Source organism: Thamnophis sirtalis, unplaced genomic scaffold (assembly GCF_051295495.1).
Source record: "Thamnophis sirtalis isolate CommonGarterSnake01/CBP01778 unplaced genomic scaffold, rThaSir2_p1.2 scaffold_3, whole genome shotgun sequence".
Lineage (NCBI taxonomy): Eukaryota > Metazoa > Chordata > Lepidosauria > Squamata > Natricidae > Thamnophis > Thamnophis sirtalis.
Genome location: NW_028261383.1, coordinates 172,749,411 through 172,771,396, shown reverse-complemented (window position 1 = coordinate 172,771,396; position 21,986 = coordinate 172,749,411). Strand labels below are relative to the sequence as shown.

The 21,986-nt window shown below is 45.9% G+C and overlaps 1 protein-coding gene and 1 pseudogene across 1 annotated transcript in view; one reads left to right on the top strand and one right to left on the bottom strand.

Moving 5' to 3' along the window:
• Positions 1 to 21,986, bottom strand: part of PDE4A (phosphodiesterase 4A) — a 418,774-nt gene that overhangs the window by 191,720 nt on the left and 205,068 nt on the right. The gene's annotated exons all lie outside the window — the stretch shown is intronic.
• Positions 15,751 to 16,131, top strand: LOC148048389 (large ribosomal subunit protein eL29-like; annotated as a pseudogene).

Sequence of the window (21,986 nt, the reverse complement as noted above, 5' to 3'; positions counted from 1 at the left end):
CCCATCTGGCAATATGACCTCAGTATTCCCAGGGCTCCCAAGGAACCAGAAACTTTCATCTAGATGCAGTGGTGGGTTTCAAAAATTGTTCGAACCTACTCTGTAGGTGTGGCCTCCTTTGTGGGAGTGGCTTGCCGGCCATGTGACCTGGTGGGAGTGGCTTGCCGGCCATGTGTTCTCTCTCTCTCTCTCTCTCTCTCTCTCTCTCTCTCTCTCTCTTTCCTTCCTTTTGTCTCTCTGTCTCTTTTTCCTTTTTTTCTTTCATCTCTCTCTCACTTTTTCTTTCTTTCTTTCTTTCTTTCTTTCTTTCTTTCTTTCTTTCTTTCTTTCTTTCTTTCTCTTTCTCTCTCTGTGTGAGTCTGTCTGTCTGTCTGTCTGTCTCTGTGTGTGTGTTTGTGTGTGTGTGTCAGTGGTGGGTTTCAAAAACTTTTGGAAGCTCTTCTGTAGGTGTGGCCTGCTTTCCGGGTCCACTGGTGGAACCTCTTCTAACCGGTTCGGTAGATTTGACGAACCGGTTCTACCGAACTGGTGCGAACTGGCAGGAACCCACCTCTGTCTAGGTGGCTCCAACTGCTAAGGTGGCTATTTCATATTCTCTCCCTACCTTGGTTATATTCGAGTTTTTAAGGATATTGATTACTACATTTTAGATGATTATTTTTTACTTATTAAATTCATATGGTGCTCATCTCACTGCTGAGTGATTCTGGATAGCTCATTCTCTGTTTTTATATCTTTTTATCCACTATTGTTTTCTGCTCAAAATCACTTCAATAAGATGGGTGGCTATATAAATTTGATTAATGAATACATACATGCAACTATCGCCCGGTCTCCAACCTCCCCTTTCTGGGGAAGGTTGTTGAGAAGGTGGTGGCCTTCCAGCTCCAACGGTCCTTGGAGGAAGCAGACTATCTAGACCCCTTCCAGTCAGGCTTCAGACCCGGTTACAGCACAGAAACCGCTTTGGTCGCATTGATGGATGATCTTTGGAGAGCCAGAGATGAAGGACATCCCTCCATCCTGGTCCTCCTTGACCTCTCAGCGGCTTTCGATACCATCAACCATGGTATCCTTCTGCGACGACTGCGGGAGGTGGGAGTGGGAGGCACCGTGTTACGGTGGTTCTCCTCCTACCTCTCGGACAGGTCGCAGTCGGTGTTAGTGGGAGGGCAGAGATCGTCCCCAAGGCCCCTAAAATATGGGGTGCCGCAGGGTTCGGTCTTATCCCCCCTACTATTCAACATCTACATGAAACCGCTGGGAGAGATCATCCGCAGGCACGGGATCAGATACCATCAATATGCGGACGATACTCAATTGTATCTGTCCGCCCCGTGCCAAATCAATGAAGCGGTTGACGTGATGGACCGGGGGCTTGAAGCCGTCATGGACTGGATGAGGATTAACAAGCTTGTGCTCAACCCAGAAAAGACCGAGTGGCTGTTGTGTTTTCCTCCCAAAGATTTGGCCAATAATCCAACACTCAGGCTGGGGGGTCAAATTTTACACCCCTCAGAGAGGGTCCGCAACTTGGGAGTCCTCCTGGATCCACAGCTGTCATTCGACCATCATATAGCGGCTGTGACCAGGGGGGCATTCGCCCAGGTACGCCTGGTGCGCCAGTTGCGACCCTACCTGAATCGGGAGGCCCTCACAACAGTCACTCGGGCCCTTGTGACCTCTAGGCTGGAATACTGCAACGTGCTCTACATGGGGCTGCCCTTGAGGAGCATCCGGCGACTTCAGCTAGTGCAGAACGCAGCCGCGCGAGTGATTGCGGGTGCACCCCGATTCACCCGCATTACACCTATCCTCCGCGAGCTGCGCTGGCTACCTGTCGATCTCCGGATGCGCTTCAAGGTGCTATTGATCACCCATAAAGCCCTACATGGCAGTGGATCTGGATACTTGAGAGACCGCCTTCTGCCAATTACCTCCCTACGACCTATAAGATCCCATAGATTAGGCCTCCTCCGCATTCCATCGGCCAGCCAGTGTCGGCTGGCAACCACAAGGAGGAGGGCCTTCTCAGCAGTGGCCCCGACCCTTTGGAACGAGCTCCCCGTAGAGATTCGTACCCTCTCCACCGTCCAAGCCTTCCGCACAGCCTTGAAGAACTGGCTCGCCCGTCAGGCCTGGGGATAAGGATTCCTACCCCGCCCGAATGTTGTATGCATGTTGTTCACTATTTTATTATGTGTTGCTGTCTCAATGTTGTATTTCCCCCTTCCCTGGTTTTCTGTGAGCCGCCCTGAGTCCCCTCAGGGAAAAGGGCGGCCTACAAATGCAAATAAAACCTCTAAAACCTCTAAAACCTCAGAGATATATACCACACAACGGCATAGTTTTTTTTTTTAAAAAGAAAAGAAATGAAGCAATAACACTATCCATTGCAGCAATGAGGCAAGCTAGCACATCATCCAAACATTCAGCAAAAATGCTGTAAACAAGGATAAAACAGGATGGCTACCTGGATGAAGGGCAGTGAGAATTAATTTTGTGTCAGAGTATGGAAGTAGGGATCTGGGCTACTGGAAGTAAAATTATCAACCAGCAGAGGGTGTTTTGGGCTTGACTTTAACATGCAAACCTCACACAGCCTCTCCATTCCTTCTTCAGTAACAAAACACTGTTTTTCTCTGTAGGAAGTTATCACCCAGCCCTCTCCCAGAAAAATGAAATATCCTAGGAAATATTGGAAAAGGCAGAATATTTCTCTGGATGTGAAAAGGAAGAAACATGTTTTAAAAGACAGAATAGCTGCCTGTAGCTTCCTGCCCATCCCCACTTTGTCAATGGGCCAGTAAGAAGGCCAAGCTACATAATAAAGGTTTCTCCACTTCAGCTCCAGGGGGGATGGGATTAAAGCATGATACTATTGGCCCCAACGGACCACATGGCATCTGAGAACTCAACCAAACCTGGATTCAAAACACAGCCTAGAGAGTAGCCCTTGCATGGCACCATGGGAGTCTGACAACCAATCAGAATACATTTCTTACACAGGAACAGGAAACAGAGAGGTGGGACTGAACAGGTTATAAAAAGCCTAGCAAGCCCCTCCCTCGGCCCTTCTCTTCTTCTCCACCAACATTGAAGCATGTGATCACCTTTTCTGTCCAGGGCTCAAGCCATGTGGTCCTGTCCACCATTAAACCTTCTTTCCAAGCAGCTTCCGTGTCTCCAGTGTCTTTTCCCCCACTTGGAGCCGAACCCAGAAGGACATTTCTTTCATCATCTCTCTGTGTGGATTGGGTTGCAAATCAAAAAACCCTTTCCTGAATTACAGATTATTTCCATGCCCCCCCCACCCCAAAGAGAATGGGGTAAAAAGAGAGCTGGTAAATAAAGAGGATGGGGTGATAAACAAGACTATAGAGAAGTGGGAAGGTTTGAGAAGAATGTTAGAAGTGGGAGAGAGAAGACTGGCTCTAGTTAGCTGGTCTGCAATCAATGTTTGAAACCCCATCCAATCCTGGCCTCCTCCTTTCTCTTTCTCTTTTCTTCCCCCCCCCCCCCCCCCAAAGCGAACTTAGCTGTATCTACTCAGACGCTGCACATTGTTCTCCCTTCATGAACCTTATGGCGGTAATAGGAAGCATTAAGGAAATGTCAGTTGAAGAGCTTTCCCCCCATGGAAGGAGGTCAAGTCTCCATGAGATCCCGAGACACGTCTTCCACTGGGCTCTTTCAGCCCAGGCTCCTTGATAAGGAAACAGAGACAATGAATGCAGCTTTGTTCCACAGCTGGCTTCTGCCAGCACAAAGTGATTGCCGGGGAGCCAAAGTTTACTTTTACGCATGACAGGATGATCACGACAAAAGGGACTGGATTTGTCCGTCCCAGTGCTGTTTTTCCGACGGCGTAGGAAGAGAGCAATTTCTTGTCCTTTTGTGTTCCCATTCTCCTCAGCGCCAATGTACAAATTGTACGTGTGTAGAAAGCCTGCTGAGCTTCGAAAGTAATTTCCCGATTTAGTTTATCAGGCTCATTATGAATGGTCACCCCAATCTTTCCCATTCCTTGCAGCCCTGCTCAAACAGGATACATGCATTTCCCTCTCTGAATCCAAGCAGATTCAAAGAACGCTGTTCTGAAGGCACTGGGTCTCCAGTTTAATATATGTTCCTCTCTAATAATTTTAATTGCCTTCCAGGAGCATTTGTCCATTTGCATATCAGAAAGCAGACCGTCCTTTCAACAGAAGCAAAACCAATCATCCAAGATGAACTAATATTAAAGGAATACTGTCCCCCAAACTTCAAGTCTGCCAAAAGGTCCATGAGAAAGTTTCCACATATTACCAAGATTCGCCTCTTTCATTCTAAAGATTCCAGAGCAGACTGGTGGACTGGGCTGAAGCCACACTGGCCTGATCTTTCCTCTTTGCACTGGGTAGACTGGGCCAAAGCCACAGGCCGGATCCAACCACATTCCAGGACAGATCTGGCCCATGGGCCTTGAGTTTAACACCCCTGCTTTAGAAGATAAGCTTCACAAGGTTTTTGACAGACTTGAACATTGGGCCCTATCCATCAAAATGCAATTCAGTGGTGAGAAAAATAAGGTTTTACACTTAGGGAAGAAAAATCAAATGCACATGTATAAGAATAGGTGTTAGGTGGTTCAACAGCAATAACTGTGAGAGGGATCTAGGAGCCACCACTTAAGTATGAGCCAGCAATGTGCTGCAGTTGCCAAAACGCCATTGCAGTCCTAGGTTGTGTCAACAGAGGGGGTTCACCCACAAAACTGCGCCCGGCTAAACCGCGTCGCTGACGTCATCAACAGGGCAACAACAGGGCGGAGACAGAAGCACGCTGTAAACCCTAAACCTAAAATTAACCCCTAAACCTAAACCTAACCCCCCTAAACCTAACCCTAAACCTAACCCTAAACCTAATCCTAAACCTAACCCTTAAACTAACCCTAAATCTTACCCTAACCCTTAACTTAACCCTAAACCTAACCCTTAACCCAGTGTTTTTCAACCTTTTTTGTGCAAAGGCACACTTTTTTCATGAAAAAAATCACGAGGCACACCACCATTAGAAAATGTTAAATTTTTTTAACTCTGTGCCTATATTGACTATATATAAAGTGTTTTTCCCACGGCACACCTTACACTATGTCACGGCACACTAGTGTGCCGTGGCACAGTGGTTGAAAAACACTGCCTTAACCTAACCCTAACCCTAATCCTAACCCTTAACCTAACCCTAAACCTAACCCTTACCTTAAGGTGAATCGGCTTGCTTTCAAAGCGCTATTTAAAGCGCCCTTCTTTCTTCGCGCTGGCTGTTGTTGCCCTGTTGATGACGTCAGCGATGCGGTTTAATCGGGCGCGGTTTAGTCGAGCGCGGTTTTGACGGGTCACAAACAGAGGGATAGTATCAAGCAGTGGTGGGTTTCAAATTTTTTTAGAACCTCTTCTATAGGTGTGGCCTGCTTTGTGGGAGCGGCTTGGGGGCCATGTGACTGGGTGGGCGTGGCCAACTTGTAAAATGTGGTGAAGCTCACTTAACAACGCTCTTGCTTAGCAACCAAAATGTTGGCTCAGGAATTCTGGCACTGAAGTGTGCAAGTCTTAAAGCTGTCAAGTTACAAGACCCTCGCACCCTTAACCCTTTAGAAAAAAAAAAACCCAGGGGTGTTCAAACTTGACAGCTTTAAGACTTGTGGACTTCAACTCCCAGAATTCCTCCTCTCGCTCTTCATCTTGATGATGTGCAGACGGACCGGGGGGGGGGGGAGGGAGCTGGAACCGGTTCTAAATGGCACTGTATATTTGTGGAACCTCTTCTATAGAAGAGGTTAGAACTGGCAGGAATCCACCCCTGGTATCAAGCTCATATGAAGTGTTAGTATTACTTTAGACCAGTGGTTCCCAAACTTGGCAACTTTAAGACTTGTGGACTTCAACTCCCAGAATTCTCCAGCCAGCTCTGCTGGCTGGAGAATTCTGGGAGTTGAAGTCCACAAGTCTTAAAGTTGCCAAGTTTGGGAACCACTGCTTTAGACTGTACCAGTAAGACCACACTTGGAATATTGCATCCAGTTTGGGTCACCAAACGTACAAAAAAGATGTTGAGGTTCTAGAAAGAGTGCAGAGAAGAGCAATAAACAAGATTAGGAGGCTGGATATTAAAACACATGAAGAATGGTTGCAAGAATTGGGTACCTTTAATGTAACAAAAAGAAAGACGAGCAGTGATACGATAGCAGTTTTCCAAAATCTAAAGGGCAGTGCTCTAAAGCACTTGAAGTTACAAGGAGAAGAAGAAGTAACAGATGAAAACGTATCATGGAGAGAAGCAACCTAGAACTAAAGAGAAATTTCCTGACAGTCAGAACATTTAATCAGTGGAAAGGCTTGGCTTCAGAAGTTGTGGGTGCTCCATTGCTCGAAGTTTTTAAGAAGAGATTGGCCAGTTATTTGTTGGAAATGGCAAAGGGTCTGCTACTTAAGCAGGGTATCATACTAAAATACCTCAAAGTTCCCTCCCAACTCCATCATTCTGTTATTCTGATAGTTAATTAAAATCTTTCTACGATTGGGAAACTTGGTAGTTACCGCAGCAGGCTTCTAATTTCATTTGAACAAACTGCAGCATAAACCCGCCTGTAGACTTCCTAATGTGCGTGGACACCATTGCCTTGTCCCTCTTGTCTGTGTAACCTGTTCAAAATATAATTCCACAAAAAGAATTTCACTCAAAACGTCTAAGCAGATTTAGTATTATAGCTTGTGGATAGATTCTCTTGTAGATGGGTGTTTAAAGAACAGGAAAATGGGAGGGGAAAAAAAGGACAGAAAAATAAGATTATTGAAGATCCTTGATATTAGAAGGATGTAAGAAGGCTGGCTATTTGGATTCGATATTTGTTAATACATTATCTGGAGTTAGGGTGAATAGTGCACTGGCGAATTTACTGCCATAAAAAACTCCAGAATAACCTCTCAAAGCTGAGTGAGAGAGCAGCAAAATGTCAAACATGACTCAGTCTCAGTAACTGTAAACTAGAAGTGTAAATATAGTGAACAAAAAGCCTTAACCAGACACTGATGGGAGTTGATATGTCACACAAAGCCCATTAAGTTGATTAGAAGTGAGGCAAAAATAATCTAACACTTCTAAGGTTTAACGTCTTGTCAGATTTTGCTTCTTAGGATGGCCCAACATGCATGTCCTTTCCACTATTCCTAGGTGATGATTCTGGTTTCGTAGGTAAATGCTTTCTTTGATACCCTTGTTTTCCGTATTCTTCAGTAATATCCCAAATGTGTTTTGCAACCAAAGAGTTCTTAAAACTTAACTACAAATGCAAATAAAAAGGTCTTTAGATATGCTTCAGTCTCTACATCAAATGTGGTGAAGACCCTCATGTGTATGAGCTCTTCTGCTCGTTTGAAAAATAGAGGGGCTTCATTGTGGCTTGAGCCCAGTGGTGGGTTTCAAATTTTTTTCAAACCTACTCTGTGGGTGTGGCCTTCTTTGTGGGAGTGGCTTGCCGGCCATGTGACCTGGTGGGAGTGGCTTGCCGGCCATGTGTTCTCTCTCTCTCTCTCTCTCTCTCTCTCTCTTTCCTTCCTTTTGTCTCTCTGTCCCTTTTTTCTTTTTTTCTTTCATCTCTCTCTCACTCTTCTTTCTTTTTTCTCTTTTTATTTATTTATTTCTTCCTTTCTTTCTCTTTCTCTCTTTCTCTGTGTCAGTCTGTCTGTCTGTCTGTCTGTCTGTGTGTGTGTGTGTGTGGCAGTGGTGGGTTTCAAAAATTTTGGGAGCCTCTTCTGTAGGTGTGGCCTGCTTTCCGGGTCCACTGGTGGAACCTCTTCCAACCGGTTCGGTAGATTTGACGAACCGGTTCTACCGAATAGGTGCGAACTGGTAGGAACCCCACCTCTGTTTGAGCCGTACCCTGGCTTGTTGTGGAAAGTAGATAAATGGTTTCTTAAATACAGGAATATCCAGTCCATGAACAATCATATTTTCTCTTCTGGAGCAGCATGGAAAGACAAAATTGTTTTCTTTAACCTGCAGTGATTTCCTCCTCTCTCTTCCTCTGACAGGATGCATCCTGTTGGCAGGTTAGTCAGAGGACCGTTTTTCCCTCCTGCTTAAGCAATATTTACCTAATCAGATATCAAAAAGGAAGGGGGCGGTTCCCAGTACCTAATCTCTCCTCGAAAGCCAGCTGTAATTCCCACATTTGGAGGGTGAGACAAGGGCTACTATTTAAACACAGTGTTTTCTTTCTAAGCAGCAACTGCAGGCTGAGAGCCGTTGTTTTATGGCAGGGTTCCAGAGGAAAGAAATGCATATACAATCCCAACTCTAATTCCAGTGGGGAAGAATGATTGCAAGGCAGTGCACAGGTCTACCACTGGCCGTCTACCTCTGTGTTGCAAGTCTTCTCACTTGACGGTCTTCTCAGCAGGGTCCAATATTTTCAGGGGCTGATAGGAACAGCATCCAAGAATTGAAAGAGACTCTTAATATAGGTGTCAAACTGGCAGCTGCTGCTGCCAAATTTGCAAGTTTCCTGACTCATCACTAGCACAAATAGCACTTTTCCCATTCTCAGCTCACAGCTCGTCTGGGGTTTAAGACAGCCAGAAGAAGGGACTGATGGATACATGGGCACTGCAGGGGAATTCCAGATGAGCCGACGGGGACAAGAGAGGTGTAATTCATTGAAGCAGAGGACTAAATGGTTGGCCAACCTGACCAGTAATGGTCCTTCTGTTGCTCCTGCATGCGTGGCGTTATCATCAGGCTTAGAAGGTGAGCAGTGATCGACACAACGAGACAAATAACTCTGTTCTTATAGCTATCTGCATTTAATGTCTCCAGAGAAGGGGAAAAAACTAGCTTCTCCTGAGACAGGATCCGTGTCCTGTGGGAAAAAGAAGGCTTTCTGCATTGGCTTATTCAAGAAGAAGAGCCTTGAGTGATCAGGACAGTGGTATATTTTATCAACCTGTGGGAAGCCCAGAAGCAGGAGATGGCACCGTCAGTGCTTCAGCAACTGCTTTCTGGAGGTAAAACAGGGCATTTGCAAATAGGACTCATGATAGTCTTATCGACCAGGAAATGTTCTCATCCTGTTGAATTGGCAATCATTCTTAAGGGCTGATTCTATGCGTGGCCCGACAAAACCGCGCTCGTCAAAATAGCGGCGTCAAAACCGCGTCGCTAAAGCCGCGATGTCATCACCGCGATGTCATCACCGTGGCGACAACAGCGCGGCGACAGAAGGGCGCTTTAAAACAGCGCGGTGGCAGAAAGCCGATTTAAATTAAGGTAAGGGTTAGGATTAGGTTTAGGGGTTTGGTTTAGGGTTAAGTTAGGGTTAGGTTTGGGTTAGGTTTAGGGTTAGGTTTAGGGTTGGTTTAGGGTTAGGGTTAGGTTTAGGGTTAGGTTTAGGGTTAGGTTTAGGGTTGGTTTAGGGTTAGGTTTAGGTTTAGGGTTAGGTTTAGGGTTAGGTTTAGGGTTAGGTTTAGGGTTAGGTTTAGGGTTAGGTTTAGGGTTAGAGTTAGGTTTAGGGTTAGGTTTAGGGTTAGGGTGCTGAGTGCTTCGGAAGGCGCGGATTTGCCCTCCGCGGTTATGTCGTCGCGCTAGGGTCGCCGTTTTCCTAAGCGCTTCGGACGGCACGGATTTGCCCTCCGCGCTTATGTCAGCGCGGATAAGGGCTTCGCAGTTTTGTCGGTGAACCGATTTTATGCTAGGTAGAACAGCATGTTTATGTCATTAACCTGTCAGCCCAACCACTGGTTGACCCCAAATTCAACCTACAAGGCAAGAAGCATCAACATCCAGATTTGGGAATTCTGAATTTAGCAAGTCTCCATCTAAAAACTTTATATGCTCTAGCTTCTATTGTTAGTAGGATGAAACTGCACGCCAAATCTGACCATTGGTATTAATTTAGATCGATTGGGGGTGGCCCTTCTTGAAAATTCTTGAAGCTAATAATGACAGGAGATGGCTTTTCCATACAAAGCATGTGGTTAAATACCGCTTTACGATCTTTATTCAAACATTTCTCTCATGGTTCTGGCGAGATTCCACCCGTTTGTCTTCTCCAACTACGTAAATTAAACAAAGACCAATGAAAAGAGATTAAAAATTATTCCTCAAGCGATGCTTTCCCAAGACACATAATTGTTTAGCCGAGGATGTTCTGCACCAATGAATAGGAAATCTCTGCACTTGCCAAACTTATTACTGGGAGACCTTTAATTGGAGCTGAGCGTAGTTACTGGAAAGAAGGAAAAGATCTAAATGCAAAATTCTCGTAAGATAAAGTCCCCAGAAGGAGTCTTGTCTGTCTTCCAATTCACTACAATAGCTTTGTGGGTCGTCCCCCCCCCCGCTCTTCTGCCAAGTAATCAATAAATGCAGATTGGTGAGGAGAAGTTAGGGCCGCAGGCTTTCTCTCCCCCCCTCCCCTCTTTCCACTGTAGGCAACAAACACATCGTGCACAGCATCTCCACTGCAGACAAAAGCCAAGTATGCTGCAATCTCCCCTCAGATTGATGCAGTTTGACAGATAAAACTGGGGCTCCTGTTTGTCTTGTCACTACAAAGGTCATGCCATTGCCTTCCAAGGGTACAACATGCTGTGATGATTTATTGAGTAGACCCCGCAGCTGTTTCTTCGGCTCCAACCTGCAGTGGCTGAGTCACAAAAGACACACAAACACGCAGAGGTTTTTTTCCCCCCAAGACAGCTACAACCTCATTAACTAAAAGTAAGATCTGAGACAGAGATCTGATGGATCAGGCTGAAGGGCCTCCTGCCTTCTGTCTCATTCAGTGGCCAACTAGTTTCCTTCAGAAAGCTTCCACGCGGATAACCTTCTTATATAGAGAGATTATTCTACTTCCAAACTGTTGAGTCTCACGGATATGAAGCAACCTGCCCACAAGTTCATCCTGAACGGCCCAGGAATCAGGAAAAGCTGGGGAAGAGTTAATATCTGGTGTGCAGCACCCTGGAAACTCCCTTCCCACCTTCTCTCGTCTTCCACTTGCAAACAGAACAGTGATGTTCACCCTTTAGCTGTGCGCGTCGTATTTGACAACTATGAATGTCTGCAATGAAGCGCCAGAGTGATAATGGGGGAGAACGGCAGCTCGAAGAAGTGCCAATCCATCACAGTGCAGATGAAAGTGGACATATTGAAAAGAGTAGTGGTGGGGAGAAAATGGTGAATGCTCTTTTGGCACAAATCAGTCCATGATTGGAAGAATCATTAAGAGCAAAGAGAAGATGATGGGACATGGGAAAAATTCAGTGTCCGCCCATGATGGGAAAGGGGATGGAAGAGATGAGACACTGCCCACCACGTGGATTGAATATTAGCACCAGTGGTGTGTGCCGGTTAGCCTAATGCTGATCCAGAAGAAGACTAAGAGCTTGTTTCATGATTTGCAACAGAAGGCTGGTGAAAGGACTGCTGAAGACATATTTAGCAATAGCAATAGCAGTTAGACTTATATACCGCTTCATAGAGCTTCCAGCCCTCTCTAAGCGGTTTACAGAGTCAGCATGTCGCCCCCAACAACAATCCAGGTCCTCATTTTACCCACCTCGGAAGGATGGAAGGCTGAGTCAACCCTGAGCCGGTGAGATTTGAACCGCCGAACTGCAGCTAACAGTCAGCTGAAGTAGCCTGCAGTGCTGCACCCTAACCATTGCGCCACCTCGGCAAGAAACGAGTGGTTCCTATGTTTTAAGGCTCACATGAAATTGCAAAATATGAAAGTGAGGGCAGATGTGGGAGTACAGATAAAGATGCAGACAAGGAGTTAGCAATAGCAATTAGACTTATATACCGCTTCATAGGGCTTTCAGCCCTCTCTAAGCGGTTTACAGAGTCAGCATATCGCCCCCAACAACAATCCGGGTCCTCATTTCACCCACCTCGGAAGGATGGAGGGCTGAGTCAACCCTGAGCCGGTGAGATTTGAACCGCCGAACTGCAGAACTGCAGTCAGCTGAAGTAGCCTGCAGTGCTGCATTTAACCACTGCGGAGGACCGTGACTCCTCCTTTACCGAAAAAAAGTCCAATTAAACTGCTCTAAGTTATGAAAGCCTTAATACCTGGATGAAATATGTAACAAGGTGTCAGGAAGGGGGAAAGGAAGCTGTGTAGGTTGACAGGTTATTAATACAACTCATTGTCTGTCATCAGCTACTGACTGACTCACCTGACTGACAGGACAAGAGAGGCTAATCAAAGCAAGAGACCCACAACAGGCACTAACTATTTCAATCATTAACTTTTATTTGTGCAACTGGTTTGGAAAACGGCGTTTTCATTGGCTCTCCTGGTTGTGGAGTAGTTGAGCTAATAATAGCAAGACCTAACAAACCTCGTCAAAGAAAAGCAGGCAAATTGGCTCAAACAAGTTAAGAAAGCTTGAGAACTGTAGCGGAAAGAGACGATAAAACCAGACACGACTGAGCGCCTTGTTTAGGAACAGAAATTGTGGTTCCCCATCCTTTGGGCGTAACTCAAGGACTGCGTACGGTGAAATCTTCCTTCCATCGAGCGGAAGGTGCTGGTTTTGTGTTCTTTCAGTACAGGGGGAGACCAACAACACACAGCAGCCACAACTTGTTCCAATGCTAAGCGAAGCGGTTGCTAAGTGGGTTTTGATCCATTTTCTCACTTTGCTTGCCAGAGTTAAGTGAATCACTGCCATTGTTAAGTGAGTCAAACGGTCGTTAAGTGAGTTGGGCTTCCCCCCATTAACTTTGCTTGTCGGAAGGTGGCAAAAGGGGATTCCCCCAAGGACACTGGGACCGTCATAAACGAGTCAGTTGCCAAGCATCTGAATTTTGATCCAGGATGCAGGATGCAGAAATGGTCCTGAGTGTGAAAAACAGTCCTAAGTCCCTTTTTTTCAGTGCTTTCGTAACTTTGAATGGTCACTGAACGAACTGCTGTAACTCAAGGACAGCTGCCAAGTGAGTTTTGCTCCCTTCTACCACCTTGTTGCCACAGTTTCTAAGCGAATCATTCCAGTTTAAGTTAGCAATACGGTCGTTAAGTGAATCTCGCTTCCCCCTTGTCGGGCGGTCGCAAAAGGGGATCACGCGACCCCCCCCTCCAGGACCCTGCAACCGTCCTAAATACAAGTCAGTTGCCAAGCATCCAAAGTTTAATGATGGGGATGAAAGCTTTTTTCTTCCAGGCGTTAGGAATGAATGAAATGGTGCTTTTCCTCCTTTTCTACACTTTTCAACTTCTCCCAATTAAATTAGGTTTGTCCTCTTTTAATAATACAGCAACCTTTTCCCAGCCTAGAGCGGGCTGAAGCTGTGGGAGTCACAACATACCTGATTAAGAAAGCCTACCCTATTTCAGGTGTTGGATCTCCTGGACAGAAGCCGCTTGATTGGAGCAAAAACAAACTCTGATTTTCACCGAGCTGCCAGCTTATGGCAGGCCTTACAATGAAATTAGCAAATCTGTGCTAATTTCATGCAGACAGTGCGTAAACAGCAATACTCGGAACAAAAACATGCACATTCCTATAAATAGTTTTTGCTTGAATTGCGAATCAAGGAAACAGTAAACAGAAACAGAGAAGAAATCAGCCTGGCTTTCTTTTACAAAAAAAATAATAATGATTATAATGACAAGCCTGCGCTCAAATACATGTCTTCGTTATTAAGCCTGATTACATTTACCAAATCGCTACACATTGCAGTCAAAACTACGGGGAAAAGATGGGGCTTCTGATGTAGGACCTCTGCCATCGTCATCTGGACATCATCTTAAGTGTTGTTCCTAAACGTATTGTGAACTACCAAAATATCGTAATTCCAAATTTTCCCAGCCAGGGGTCTCCAGATGTAGTAAGATTACACCTCGTAACCTCCTTAGCCAAGAGCATAAACTGGATATCTAGTCTGCAGCTTGCAGCACAGGGGCTCAAGTGGTTAGGACACTGGGTTGGAGGTTAGGAATCCTGTGTTTGAGACCCAAGTGCTGCTCTGTGGCGGGGTGAGCTCCTGTCATTTGCTCCAGCTCCTTGATGAGGGCATGGAAAGAGCCCCTACCCGAGAACCCCCCCCCCAGAAATGGCGATGTCACTGGTTAATCTTTTCAACCCAGAAGCACCTCAAACAATGCTTCCTACACTAACGAGATGGGGCACTGCAGCTTGAGAAAATTACAAATCAAATTCAAGGAAGCCACAGAAAACCATCAGAAATGAATAAAACAATTCCCACCTGTGCTCAAGTGATGCTCTCCTGGGAGGACAAGCCCACCTCCCTCAAAGCATCCTGACATATTTGCAGAAAGCTCTGTGACTATAAGAGATTTAAACATTTGATGCTCTGGAGTATTTGGGACACCAGTGATTAAATTTACCCATTTATTATTTACCCCAGTCTAGCCATTCCATCCACTTGATGTAATGAGATGCAGTTCCCAAAAGCTTATGCCTTTTAATGACTATGATTAGTCAGAAAAAGTGCCATCAGATTTCTGATTTTTTTTTGCTGCCATACACAGTTCTCCTCCTACAAAGCTGTGCCACCATTAAGATAAAAAGATCAATGCCAGCTTCCTAATCTAACTCCTACCAAGAGAGGAGAATCATAACTGCCTAAAAGCAATATTCTCGTAAACAAAGGGACGCTAGGTTTTGACCAAAGAGGACATCACATCGTCCCCTGTGCTCTCTGCTAATGAGTCTATTTTCCTTAAAACATCCTTGGCAGAGGTCCACTGTTTAAAGTTATGGTCAAGTTCCTGATAAGATGTGCTACCAAGCTGTTGTGACCCAGCAGGAGCTGTTGGAGCTGCCACCAGACTCCGACAGCGAGGGGCCCTATGAGTCGGCCCTGGAGGATGTGGAGGACCCTGGACAGGGTTCCGACTCCAAGCAGGGCGCAGAGAGACTGGTTGGCCACCAGGAGGCGCCTGAGCCTTGGACCAGTGGGGAGGAGACAAGGGAGAGTGATCCAGAAACCAGCAGTTGAGTTGTTTCTGGATGCCCACAATCGAAGAGCTAATAGGCGTCAGGAACAGTTATGCAAGTACAGGAGGTAATTGCGCTCAGCTGGTGGTCATTAGGCTCCTCTCCAGACTATAAAAAAGACTGCTTGTGCACACGCCCCTTTTGCAGAAGTCAACGCATTGACTAATGAGAACTGTTGTAACTAACTTGGCAGGCTGGATTGCTGCCAAGGTTTGTCTGAGTTGCTGCCAAGGTCCTTATCTGTTTGTTTGCCTGGCTTTCAGCCACCGAGATGTTGGTTTCTTGCTATTAAAGTACATTCTAGTTAAGCTTGTCTCGGCTTTCGTTACTGGACAGAGGAGGGGGTCAGAACACCAAGCCATCTCCAAATTTTGTTGTTTATACTCTGTTCCTTAAGAAAATAATTAGAAGGTGGCAAAAGCACCAGAAAGTTTGAACTTTGGCATAAATTCCAAGTCCACAGAGGATACTTTATAACTACCAGCTCTTGGGCATCTCTCAGCTGCTTTGGGTGGGTGGGTGGGTGGTTTCCTGGCATGCTGTAAGGAAATGGGTTGGTGTGACTTTCCATTACCTCTCTTAATAGTCATTCAATAAAATCTTATTTGTCATTCCACCTTGGTGGGAGCATGTTTCTTCTTAATCCTAAAAACCTATATGCCCTACTGCAACCATGAGTATATTCAGCTTGTGATCAACAATTCCAAAATCCTGGGCGGATGCGTAAGTTGAATTGTACCTCCCGGAATCCTTGATCATCGGCCTCGAGGAAAACACAGGTTTAGCCATGGCCAAGTCCAAGAACCATACTACACACAATCAATCTCACAAATGGCACAGAAATGGCATTAAGAAACCCAGGTCACAAAGATACGAATCTCTGAAGGGGGTAGATCCCAAATTCCTGAGGAATATGCGCTTTGCAAAGAAGCACAACAAGAAAGGACTGAAATAAATGCGGGCTAATAATGCTAAAAATGCTAAATAACCAGCCTGACTTTCCATAGCAAAGACAACTACCTTGATTAGTAATTGGGTGACAGCTTTTCCATGTACCATCTTTCACCCAAAAGTATTTTATATTAATAAAAAGGAATGTAATATGTAAAAAAAAAAACAATTCCAAAATCCTTATTAGATGTAGTATTTCTAAGCCCGATATCCCATTTTATAGATTTTTTTTTTCTTGAGAAGAACTTCATTCTTGTTTCTACAAAACGTCCGTCTGCTGTATGTCCATGAAGATTCTCAGTCAAGATCACCCCAAAAGTGCTTTTGCAAAAGGCAGCCGGACTTCCTTTGTTTTTGCTTGAAGGCATTTAGCTTCTTAATTCAAGAAGCTTCTTCAGTTACGAATGAATGGATTCGGAACTGAATTTATTAGGAACCATTCATTCAGAAATGAAGACCCTTCTTGAATGAGAAGTGAAACGTCATCAATCAAAAAACAAAGACAGTTCAGTTGCCTTTTGAAAAAAGCACCTCTGGGACTCAGTCTGTTACCTCCATTTCACTTTTCTAATTTATCAAGATCATTTTCAGTTTGGCTTTTATCTTCTAAGGACTTAATTACCCCACCCAGTTCAGTGTGGTTTATCAATTTAATAAGGGGAAAGGGGAAGGAGAGGAGGAAGGAAGGAAATAGAGAAGGAAGGGAGGGAGAAAAGAAAAGAAAGAGAAAATAAGGTGGGATGTAGAGGAGAGGTAGGGGAAGAAGAAAGAGGTAAGGTGAGGTGGGCGGGAGGGAGAGAAAGAGAAGGAGAGGAGGGAGGAAGAGAGAAAAAGAGAAGGACAGAGGGCAGGAAGGAGAAGACAGAGAGTAGGAGTAGGGGAGAAGTAAGGGAAGGAAGAAGGGGAAGGAGAAGAGGAAGGAAGGAAGTAGAGAAGGAAGGGAGGGAGAAAAGAAAAGAAAGAGAAAATAAGGTGGGATGTGGAGGAGAGGTAGGGGAAGAAGAAAGAGGTAAGGAGAGGTGGGCGGGAGGGAGAGAAAGAGAAGGAGAGGAGGGAGGAAGAGAGAAAAAGAGAAGGAGAGAGGGCAGGAAGGAGAAGACAGAGAGTAGGAGTAGGGGAGAAGTAAGGGAAGGAAGAAGGGGAAGGAGACGAGGAAGGAAGGAAGTAGAGAAGGAAGGGAGGGAGAAAAGAAAGGAAAGGGAAAATAAGGTGGGATGTGGAGGAGAGGTAGGGGAAGAAGAAAGAGGTAAGGTGAGGTGGGCGGGAGGGAGAGAAAGAGAAGGAGAGGAGGGAGGAAGAGAGAAAAAGAGAAGGAGAGAGGGCAGGAAGGAGAAGACAGAGAGTAGGAGTAGGGGAGAAGTAAGGGAAGGAAGAAGGGGAAGGAGAGGAGGAAGGAAGGAAGTAGAGAAGGAAGGGAGTGAGAAAAGAAAGAGAAAATAAGGTGGGATGTGGAGGAGAGGTAGGGGAAGAAGAAAGAGGTAAGGAGAGGTGGGCGGGAGGGAGAGAAAGAGAAGGAGAGGAGGGAGGAAGAGAGAAAAAGAGAAGGAGAGAGGGCAGGAAGGAGAAGACAGAGAGTAGGAGTAGGGGAGAAGTAAGGGAAGGAAGAAGGGGAAGGAGAAGAAGAAGGAAGTAATTAGAGAAGGAAGGGAGGGAGAAAAGAAAAGAAAGAGAAAATAGGGTGGTGTCATAGCAGGTGCGAAGGATGGTAAACAATGCATTCCAAATTATACCTTATAACCTTTTAAATGGAATAATAATAATATAAGAATGGCAAAGAAAAAGAATAACTATGGGAATGTATACCTATAACTGTATGTAAGAGAATAAATGACAGTAAAAATATAAAGCACAATATAGGTAAATAATATTTGGTCATAAGTAGCTAAGTATAAATAAATAAAGAATTTTACATAAAAATGGATAACGAATAAGGGGACCATGAATGTAAGATAGAAATGTATAGAAGGGAAAACACTAACTGCAAAGAAACCGATTTGGAACTGCTGTATGATATACGATGGAACTTCTTGTTCCTATGTTGTTTTTAAGTTAGGTGGTTATATTTGTTAATGTGTTTATGTGTTCTGTTGATGTGCTTATGTGTATAAAATAAAAATTCAAAAAAATATATATCAATTTAATAAACATTCCCTCTACCTTTTTGTTCAAATCGTTAATAAAAATGAAGAATGCCAATATGCCAACCCTCCCTAAAAAAAACAAAACACCCCATTCCCTTAATCTTAGCTCAGTAGCTAATTGGCAGGCATACATTGGTGATTTTAACGATTTTGGTTAGCAAGTCAATAAAAATTGATGCAGACCTGATCAGCACCTTGGACAGAAGGACTATTTGGTCTGGCCATGATAGTAATAGCCCTATATACTTAGAAGGCACTGTGATAGGAAAGTTCCATCTTTTATTAGGGCTTCCGAGGTGGCGCAGTGGGTAGAGTGCAGTACTGCAGGCCGCTTCAGCTGACTGCTAGTTCAGCAGTTCAGCGGTTCAAATCTCACCGGCTCAGGGTTGACTCAGCCTTCCATCCTTCCGAGTTGGGTGAAATGAGGACCCGGATTGTGGGGGCAATGTGCTGACTCTGTAAACTGCTTAGAGAGGGCTGAAAACCCTATGAAGCGGGATATAAGTCTAACTGCTATTGCTATTGCTATAGCAGTGATGGTGAACCAATGGCATGCATGTCACAGGTGGCACGCGGAGCCATTTGTCAGGGCACACGAGGCGCTGGCCAGCTGAGTTCACCCTTTTTTAAAGCCATTTTTGCCCTCCCCAGGCTCCATAGGCTTTATAGGAGCCTGGGGAAGGCAAAAAGAGCCTTCCCCGCCCTCTGGAGGCCCCCCAGAGGCTTCAGGATCTTCCCTGAAGCCTCCGGGGTGCAAAAAAAATGGCCCTATGGGCAAACCGGAAGTTCAGGAACGGGCTTGGAGGGTTATTTTGACTGTTCCAGAGACTTCAGGGAAGCCTCCTGAAGGTCCCTGAAGCCTCCGGAGGGCTTCCGGGGGCGGGCGGGGGAAGCTGTTTTCGCCTTCGCACATGCGCAGATGAAGTGCTAGTCGTTACTTATCAAGCCCTACATGGCATCGGACCTGGGTACCTGAGAGACCGCCTCCTGCCGATTACCTCCCATAGACCGATTAGATCTCACAGATTAGGCCTCCTCCGGATCCCATCTGCCAGCCAATGTCGGCTGGCGACTCCCCGGGGGAGAGCCTTCTCTGTTGCAGCTCCGGCCCTTTGGAACGACCTCCCCGTTGAGATCCGGACCCTTACTACCCTCCCGGCCTTCCGCAAAGCCACTAAGATCTGGCTGCTCCGGCAGGCTGGGGGGCTGTTGAAATAGCCAGCCCCACTGTAACTATGAATGTTGTGTATTTTACATTGTTGTTTATCTATTTGTCTGTTTATCCCCTTCCTTTGTTTATTGTAAGCCGCCCAGAGTCCTTCAGGAGTGGGCGGCATACAAGACCAATAAAATACAAATAAAAATACAAAATACAAATACCCCAGACTCCTATAAAGCTTCTGGAGCCTGGGGAGGGAGAAAAAAGAATGCCAAAAATGGGGGGGGTGACACCTGTAGTGCATGCATGTACACTGGGGGGGTCGTGCATTGCATTATGGGTGTGGCACACCCGCACACGCCCCCCTGAGCTCCCCCCACTTATGGCACATGAGCAGGGGTGGGTTTCTTGCCCCGTTCCAATCGGTTCGGTTGGAACGAGGCCGACGGCGTCCTCGCGCACGCGTGCGGCGTCCTCGTGCATGCGTGCGGCACGTGCGTGCATGCGTGCGGCGCACGCATGCATACTAGCGTCTGTGCGATGCTCCAGCTGCTCCTGGAGGATCACGCAGGCGCTGTATGCGTCCTGCGCATGCGTGGAAGCGCAGAATTAGTCAAAACCGGGTAAGGAGCGGGCACGGGCGCGCAGGCGCGGGTGGGCCCTTTGCCGTTCCCGGAAGTTACTTACTTTCGGGTTCGGCGACCAACCGGTTCGCAGGGACCGCCGCGAACCAGCTGAAACCCACCCCTGCACATGAGCCAAAAAATGTTCGCCATCGCTGAACTAGAGTATTAGCTGCTCATTTTCAAATTGTATCTTCTCTTAAGATGAAGCTGCCTTGAAATGCCATCCCTTGCCTTGAAATTACTTCCCTTGAAATGCCATCATTTGCTTTGAAATGGCACCTGGGCAACAGAAGAGGTCAAACAAAGGCTTAGGTCAATGCATGTATAATGGTCAAGTAGATCCTGGAGATGCATGTTTCAGAGGCAGCTCAAATGTTTTAAGGAATCTACAAATGCAGAAAACGACGAATGTGTGGCAAAGTGTGAAGAGGGAGTCACACATTATAGCCTTTTGCTTTCAACAGGAGAAATAACACATGACGGGATGGATGCCTCGAGTGACTTAATAGCTGTGAAATCTGGGTACCAAAGGGGTCATCTGGAGCTCACGGTGTTTATAACTGCTCGAGGGTCATACAAATTGCATGACGTGCACTTCAGAGCAGGCAGGCAGAGTCAAGCCATCTTTATCACATGCAGAAATTCAGCATTCAGAAAAATGCTCCGGTAGGCTTCTAATAGCCACCATCCATCTTCACAAACCTTCCTCAGGACTGTTCCTTTAAGGCGGGGCTCTCAAACTCCTGGCCTGTGAGCCAGATGTGCTGGCCATGCCCAAGCCTGGTTTAGTGAAGGTGGAAAAAGTCCCGATACATCACATGAAGCTGCCGTGATGTGAGTTTGACACCCCTGCTTTAAGGAATGTGCCTCCAGCCTGCTTGGCCTCTTCTAACCTGATCTCCAAGAGGAGCCCAAGTGCCTCCCGTGGAGATTCGTACCCTCACCACCCTCCAGGCCTTCCGCATAGCCCTTAAAACCTGGCTGTTCCGACAGGCCTGGGGCTAAAGATTCGCTGCCCCTATCTCGAATGGTATGATTGTTGTGCTTTTAACTATGTATAGTTTTGTGTTCTTGTTAAACTGTTTGTATCCCTCTTTCCCTTTTTGAGTTGTGAGCCGCCCTGAGTCCCCTTAGGGAAAAGGGCGGCATACAAATGAAATAAAACTCTAAACTCTAAACTCTCGTAGCCTCTGGAGCCAGAAGAAACGGGCCTTGGAATTCAAGGGTTGAAGTGCCAGGATGGATGAGTTGAGGCACAAAGTGGCCAGGGCAATTCCTTCCTCTCTTTCACTATATGTACCCATCCATTTATATAGACAGAGAACCAGTAAGCAAAAACCATCCCAAAAGATAATGGAAACCTTTTTTGCAAGCCTAATTGCTGTGCATAACGAGATGAGAGTTTTTAAAAAGATATGAGCAATAGAAAGGAGTTATTCATCATTTCTTCATCGGTCAAGAATGGCAATCATCCTACCTTCCCCAAAGAGCAACCAGGCTGAAAAAAATTGGCTCTGAGGGGCAGTTTTTTTTATAATAGCAATAGCAGTTAGACTTATATACCGCTTCATAGGGCTTTCAGCCCTCTCTAAGCGGTTTACAGAGTCAGTATATCGCCCCCACAGTCTGGGTCCTCATTTCAGCCACCTCGGAAGGACAGAAGGCTGAGTCAACCTTGAGCCGGTGAGATTAGAACCGCTGAACTGCAGATAACAGTCAGCTGAAGTGGCCTGCAGTGCTGCACCCTAACCACTGCGCCAAATCGGCTCTTTGCACAGGATCAGGGCTGAGTAGGGAGGTTTCCTCTGGCCCAGCCATTCTCTACTTCTGGTTGGTCAGGAAGCATAAAAGAATTTTAGGCAGACTATGATACCCAGTTGTTTTCTCTATACAATGTTTCTCCTGCCATGAAACACCCATGAAAAACAGCTGGAATACTTACTGCCTTATCCAAAGTCAGCTTGGATTGTTGCTTGCTAACTTTCAAAGACTCTCTTCTCACATAGCTCTCAAATATCTATTTTCAACTTGAGGTTCTCCTGAAGCACTTCTCATATTTTCTGCAATTGGGGGGGGGGGGCACAAAATAAACACTCAG